Source organism: Meleagris gallopavo, chromosome 1 (assembly GCF_000146605.3).
Source record: "Meleagris gallopavo isolate NT-WF06-2002-E0010 breed Aviagen turkey brand Nicholas breeding stock chromosome 1, Turkey_5.1, whole genome shotgun sequence".
Taxonomy (NCBI): Eukaryota; Metazoa; Chordata; class Aves; order Galliformes; family Phasianidae; genus Meleagris; species Meleagris gallopavo.
Window position 1 is genome coordinate 96,993,615 of NC_015011.2, and position 7,657 is coordinate 97,001,271.

Consider the following 7,657-nt stretch of genomic DNA (forward strand, 5'->3'; position numbering starts at 1 on the left):
TTTGTGTGTGTGTGTGTGTGTGTGTGTGTGCCCTTGTACCCCTTTGCCCTCATTTTAGTTCATCACTCCCCAACTTCTGCTTTTATGCTATTTTGCATGCACTACTAGAAACAGAAAAGGGAATGAAAATTCTCTCTTCTGTGTTTTGTTTTTTTTTTTTACTTTTTTCTTTTCAGCAAATTCATTTACATTGAAAGAAGTTGATTGTAAGTTGATTGAAGAATCCCAAATTTGCAATGCACTAGAAGTAATCAAACTCCATTTCCAACTCACAATGAATTTCAGCTTTCAGAACACATTTGTGGAAACAAAGTATTATCAGTTGTTGTAAAACAGTCAATTTCTGTAAGAAGAAGTAAAAATACCCATTTTACTGCAGTAAAGTCATCAGTTTTCCATACTATCATCTTTGAGATCTTTTGGATATCAAATGAGCTCAAACATGTTAATAAATGTCTTCATTCACCCAGTCACTGTTTTAGTTACGATATTTTAAAAGCACTAAAATTAAGTAAACTGAATTAAATTAAAACTGCTGAGAGCCACTCAGCAGGGAAGTGGCTTTGCAGAAAAATGACCTAGAAGTCCTAGTGGGCACCAAGTTGAATATGAGTCAGCAATATGCCCTTGCTGCTAAGAAGGTTAAAATATTCTCTGCTACATTAAGCAACGTGCTGCTAGCAGGTCAAGGAGATCTACTCAGCACGGGTGAGCCCACTCCTGGAAAGCTGTGCCCAGTTCTGGGCTATCCAATTCAAGAGAGACATGGACATAATGGAAAGCGTCCATTGTAGGACTGCAAGGTGATCAAAGGACTCAAGTACCACTCCTATGAGAAAAGGCTGAGAAAGCTGGTCCTGTTCAGCCTAAAAAAGAGAAAGCTCAGAGGGAATCTCATCCATGTATAAAAATACCTGAAGGAAGATCGTGATGAGGATGGAGACGACTCTTTTCAGTAGTATTCTGCACTGGAACAAGAGGCAATGGGCACAAACTGGAACTCAGAGGTTTCATCTAAACATCAGGAAACACTTCAGCACTGTGCAGATGTTGGAGCACTGATACAAGTTGTCCAGAAAGGCTGTAGACTCTTCTCCGTGGAGATACTCAGAAGCTGTCTTGCAATGGCAAGTTGCCCTGTGAGTCCTTGCTTTAACAGGGGGTTTGGATCAGATGACTTCCAAAAATCCCTTCCAATCTTAACCATTCAGTGATTTTGTGATTATTTAAAGAAATGAAATTTGTTTATTTTTAAGAATGAATCTTGATGCTATAGGTTTAATGGGAAAATTTTCTTACTTTAGGGGAAGGCAATCACTTAAAAAGTGATAACATCTTCCAATAGTTTATGTTCATTATCAGCATCAGATTTTTGGCTTCATGTCTAAAAGTTCTCTAGAATTGAGATTTTTTGGAAACAAGATTTCCAAACTGAAAGCTCTACACAGACCTAATGAATTAAATTTACTTGCTTTAGTTTTGATAATTTCGGCTGCTTTCACTGAGCTGTTGTGGAGGATGACTACCTATCATGATGATTTTTCCCCAAAGGTATTCACAAAGTTCTTAAATCTTCTGGTAGCTTTATGAAAATAAGCAAACAAATAAATAAATCTCACAGACCATTAATCATCTTATTTGAGGGACTTTTTTTCTGTCATGTTAGGTCTATATAACTTCCTGAGCATAGGATATATCAGCCTTTTCTCTGATTACTTTCCTTCGTCATAAAATAGGTCCCCAAGGACCTGAGGTCAAAACCACTTTGTCAAAAGAGCTGTGTGTCCCCATAAAAGACACAACCTCCACTGAAAGAGCTTTCACTGTAAGTGATGAAGGCAGCCCAAGAAAATATTTTTATCCCCTATTATACTGAAAAAGAATGGAGAAGGAGATTAAGTGATTTGGCCAGAGCTCTCCAGGAAATCTGAGTCCACGAGTCCTCAGCTTTAATCCACGAGACCATCTTTCCTCTGCTAGGAAACAGATGTTAAATTGGATGTTAATTTTGCCATGAAACTTTTTTAGAGAACTCTGAAAGGCAAATAGTCTCCAAGAATCATTATTTTAGCAAGCTACCAGCGCTGCAGTCTTGCATCTCAAAAGTAATTCGTTCCATCTTTGTTGGCAGGCTTTAAAAGGTCTTTTGTTTTCACTCACTGATTAGTGTAACAATCTATTTTGAAAGATATGTGGGCTGATATGGGATATCATTTATTTGTTTCAAATGGTAGCTTTTTGCAACAAAATGTATAAAGCTTTTAAGTGTTGTGGATTGAAGCCTCTGATGTCAAAGATAAACATTAGGATTATAAATACAGATCCTCTGAAGTATTGCAAGTACTGTAATCAGTAACAGAATTTCACATCATTCATTTGCTTGCCTTAAAGTGCTGAAGGTTTTTCCTTTTAAAAACCACTGGCACATACATTATCAGCCAAAACAAACAACTGAGCCAAACATGTAATGTGAATTAATTATATAATGTGTATGGGATTACATAAAATTTCCATTTAATACTAGACTTCAGCATCGTACGGGTTAACGTACAACACTACTTGGCCTTCCTCTCCTCTTTTCTGCAATTCAAATCAGTCTTCTGGAAAATTGGCCTCGGTACCAGTGACGTGCTGCTGAACTTACAAGATCTCAAGAATATTCTACCAGATTTCATCCTTTTGTTGTAGAATTGTTTCCATCTGGGGCCTAGATATAAACTTGGAAAATGTAAAGGCTCTTGCCTCTCACCCTGTTTGACTTCAAAACATTGGCAAATAACTTTCCTTGTCAATGCAATACAGATTGGATTAAAATATTGGAGTAAATTATGTTTTTGTGGGTGTAGGAATTAGTGGCATTTATTGAAAGTTTAATGTACTGCCTAACAACCCAATACATACTTTGAAATCAAGTGAAAATTAACATTGAATGCAACAGAGTACTAGAGAATACTAGGTTCTAGAAAGAAATATTAGTCACACGGGGCCAGATCTACTAAAGAGCACCGTTACTCACATTTGCAAGTGCTTCATTTGTGTGCAGAACTTCAGTGTGTGAGCATAATTCCCTGGCCTGAGTCCACATAACTGTTTTACTCTACAGGAGTAGCTAGGCTAGGAACATAATTGCTATCAGCTCCTCTGTGCCCAGTGAAGGCAACGGTGATTACATATTTGAATCTGCATCTCATGCAAAATTAAATTCACGTTCATTTATTTGCAACCCATTGCTTTATGCCACTGTGTCGAGTGAAAATGGTTCCGGTACGGTTACCTACAAAGATATTGGCTACTATGCCTCAAATGGACAAGTAAGCAAAAAAGCAGAGGATGTACTTAGTTTGCTGGAGGTAGGATAGAAGAGGGGATCGGATAACTCCTGTTTTTCTGGTGTGGATTTTTATTTTATTTTTTTTTCTGAGATATACATCAAGCTTTAACAGTTTCTCATTTGACACAACCATAAAGTGTCCCCAGGCTTTGTGCTAGACTTCCATACATAAACTTTTGTGTATGTCTGTGTGTCTTCACTATTGTTAGCCCATCAAGAAACATTCATACAACTTTTCCAGCAAAAACCCAATTAGTACTAACAGAAGGAGTTTACAGTGACTGGAATTTAAAACATGCTGTTTCAAGAAATTCTGAGCTAATAGCCTTTCATATTTTCTCCAAGTCTCAGCAACAGTAATATTGGAAATTATAATCTGTACTTTTGAAATGAAAAAACAAGTTTCTTTTTGTTTGTAATTCAATCTGTATAGTCTTCCTGTTATTCAATGGATTTCTAAATGAAAGGGTAATCACTGCATTCCTTACTGGGATGTATAATCACAGAATCGTAAAATCATAGAATGGTTTGGATTGGAAGGGACCTTTAAGATCATCTAGTTCCATCTCCCCTGCTATAGGCAGGAACACCTCCCTCTAGAACATGTTTCTCAAAGCCCCATCCATCCTGGCCTTGAATGCTTCCAGGGAGAGGGCATTCATAACCAAACTGGGCATCCTGTTCCAGTGTGTTACCATCCTCACAGTAAAGAATTTCTTCCTAATATCTAGTCTAAATCTACCCTCTTCCAGTTTAAAACAATTTCCCCTAGTCTTGTCACTACATGTCCTTATAAAAAGTCTCTCCCCAGGGGCCTTTCCTGTAGGCCCCCCTCAGGTACTGGAAGGCTGCTATAAGGTCTCCTTGGAACCTTCTCTTCTCCAAGCTGAAAAGCCTCAGCTCTCTAAGACTGTCTTCATAGCAGAGGTGCTCCAAACCTCTGATCATCTTTGTGGCCCTCCTCTGGACCTGCTCCATGCCCTTGTGTTGGATGCATGATTATTACAGTCCTTTTTTCAGAAGCAAGAACAGGTTTATGATCAGATTTCAGTTTAAAAAGGGCAAGTCTACTAGAAATGAACAAAAAGTCTCCTGTATTTGAGCATACTGACATCACTTCATTACTGTCCATAAGCAAGTATATAAGCAAGCATTTGGCAGGTGAAGATCTGTGTGGGGACCCTTTTCAGAAGCACCAGGGTTGTTGTCCACATTATCAAGTAGTGCAGATTAGCAGGAGCCAATCTTCCTGTGTGTTCTGAGGATGTAACACCCACACTGTACATGCTCTCTCTGCAGAAAATTGTCATCCAGCTATATTCTGGGCCCAAGAAATAAAAGTCACTAGCACAGGGTACGTACATAGCCTACCATTTTCAAGAATATGTAAATTCAAGAATATGTGAATTCCATTCACTGCTTGCTGGTATAGGCATACTGCTGATGGCTTCAACTTTACTACAAGGTACCTTTAATGTTTTCTAAGGTACTGTTCAACTATGTCTCTCACAGAAGCTGTTTGTAGCCTCTGATGTTACTCATCTATACTTTTTCTTCCAGATGTAATGGCTTTTTCATCTTTTATCTGCACCAATATTATTTACTTTGTCTTGATATCTGCCTTTAATGTGAGATAATATCCAAGTAATGGGTACGTGGTCCTTGTTTATTTATTTTTCCAGAAACCTTCACCATTCTTTTGAAAAGTAGGTCTAAAGTATCAGTTTTCTTCCTAAATATTATTTTTCTGATTTATTTACTGATGTGGTAAATCTCATATTCCCTCAGTATGGATAACCTTATAGCTCTGAGTTTTATTAATGCACTTCTTCCTTCCTTCTGTGTTAATTTTGTTGATTTTGGCTCTCATGCAGCTAGTCCTACTCAGTAAATATTTCATTTGCTTTTATGATGATAAAATAGGGTCTCATTCATCTTCTGCTAGAGTGTTCTCCATTGGGTTATGGAGAGTGCTTCTGGCTTGTGATACTGTTGTTATCCTCTTCATCAATGCTGTATAATCACAGCTGGGCCTGGTACTAACCACAAGGTTATATAGTTCATTGCATATGTCACTGGATTGACTTACAGTGTTTGACAAGGCATGGACTGCTCAACATGAGTTGCTGTGAGCTGTGACATCTAAGTGCCATATGAATCATAGAATCACAGCATAATTTAGGTTGAAAGGGGCTCTTGAGAACACCAGATCCTACCTGTAGTCAAAGCAGGGATTTCCAGAGCAAGTCTCCTACTTCTTATGTTCAACAGCTTACTTTTGTTTATTTGTTTTTGGGTTTTGTTGGTTTTCAGTTGGTTGGTTTTGTTGTTTATTTATTTGTTCTCCTAAAAGTTCACTTCTAAAAATTTGACATCCCACTTATGAGCCTAATTCTTGTGATCTGGAAGGTTTAGGCATCTAAAACTTTAAGACTGACTCTTCATTTGTAAATCAATTAGAAGTTTTCTGTGCCTTTTCCTTTGCTAAGAAAAACAACATACTTTTTAAGGTGACTTTAGTACCAAGTTCTGAAATCAAGAGTCATGCTTGACTGTACAAATTCTTCTGGGAAAACTGAAAGCTATTAAAACAGTGATATTATTGCCATACAGTTATTTGATAACTTTTTATAACCATCTTCCTTTTCTAAAATGTATAGTTTAAAGATACAAATTAAGGGGAAACTTAAACTTCCTCCCGTTGCTTTGTAAGGTGTCACTACTTTGAAGCCCTGTTCTTGCTTGCTGAATGTTAGAGGGAAACTGAAGAGACACATCCACCAATAACATCTGCCTTATCTCCATGCTGCCTTGCTAGGGAGGTCGTAGAAGCAGTTGGCTGCTTACTGTCAGCAGTAAGCTGAAGAATAGGAGTAAACAAGGAGGTTATATCTTCAAGAGAGCCTCTGTCAGCAGTTATGTACTTAGTAAAAAATAGCTGGTGGCTAGAAAACATTTAGTTAAAAATGAGGAAGCATTCTGGTATTATGAATAGAACTAGACAATATAGCAAAACCGGTGAAGGTGTCTACTACATACCCATCTGAAGAAGCATGAAGTGGTGCTCTGTGACCAGGAGCAGCATCCAAGCCAGTTCTGGCCATTCACCCTCTCGTTTCTGTTGCAGTCTCTGTGGACAGAGACATCGTGCAGCACCTTTAACTATCCTCACCATCAGATTTTTGCACCCATGTTTCAGCTGACGCTTCCCTTATTGCACACATGATCATTGCCTCATGTGCATCCCTGAGGAGGATTTGACTCTCCCTTCTTTTTTTCTGAAGAAAAAGTTGGTTGTGATTTCACATTGTGCATACCATATACCAGTATAGAGACCTAGACAAATCCTGCAGAACAAATGGCAAAAATTGGAGCATTTCCTTCATCCTCACTTAAATTGATCACAGGAGTGGGAAGCTGTGTTGTCACCATAACTAAACCATAACTGCAGCCCATGTGGAAAAGAAGATGGGAAGGGGATCCTATTCTCACTGGCTTTGGAAGAGCTTGCATTTCACTCACAGAAAAGACTACTCACTTTTGTACAATGTCCAAAATCTATGGAAACTGTGCTGTAACACTAAGCCATGATGGAGAAAGCTATTTAAAACAGTCTTCCACATCCCTGACAAGAGCGCGTTCAGAGCTGAAATTAGACATCTGGATCTTATTTTACCAACAGCAGCAAAACTCATGAGCAACAGTCACCAGTGGGCAGTCCTCTCTTACGAATACGTTTACTGTTCTTCATGTACTTTTTAGGAGTGCGTCAAAAAGTTACAAAATTTCAGTTTTTGAAGTAAAAATTCCCTCTCTGTAAATGAAAACTTGAAAGTTTCAATAGAACTTGGAATCTGGTCTGTACGGTGTACATTATATCATATTTTGTTAAAATTAGAATGGAAGTCACTGTGTTATTCAGACCTAGATATATTTAATTTTTGAGACAACATTTCCAGAAATATTTTTATTTTAAAATCCCAATCTAACTATATTTTCAAAATAGCCAACAATTTAGAAATCGTATTACAACAGCTATGTTTAATCTTGATTGTACTTTCAAAGAAGCAGTTCTGTACAAGAGAGAATAACAAATAAACATACACTTTTCCATTCCTTGAATATTGAAGTCTTTGGGCCTCATGCAAAAGAGGAAAGAGTGGTTTTATGCACTAGAGAGAAAAGTGCCTCCTTTTATCTCAACCACAGCAGTGGAACAAAGTGAAGAAGTTACCTTCAGTAAAGAAGCCAACAGCAGTTGCCATAACATTCCTATTTAACATTTTTCTTTTGAGGTTTTAAATGCATGTTATTGTAGCTGCTTTG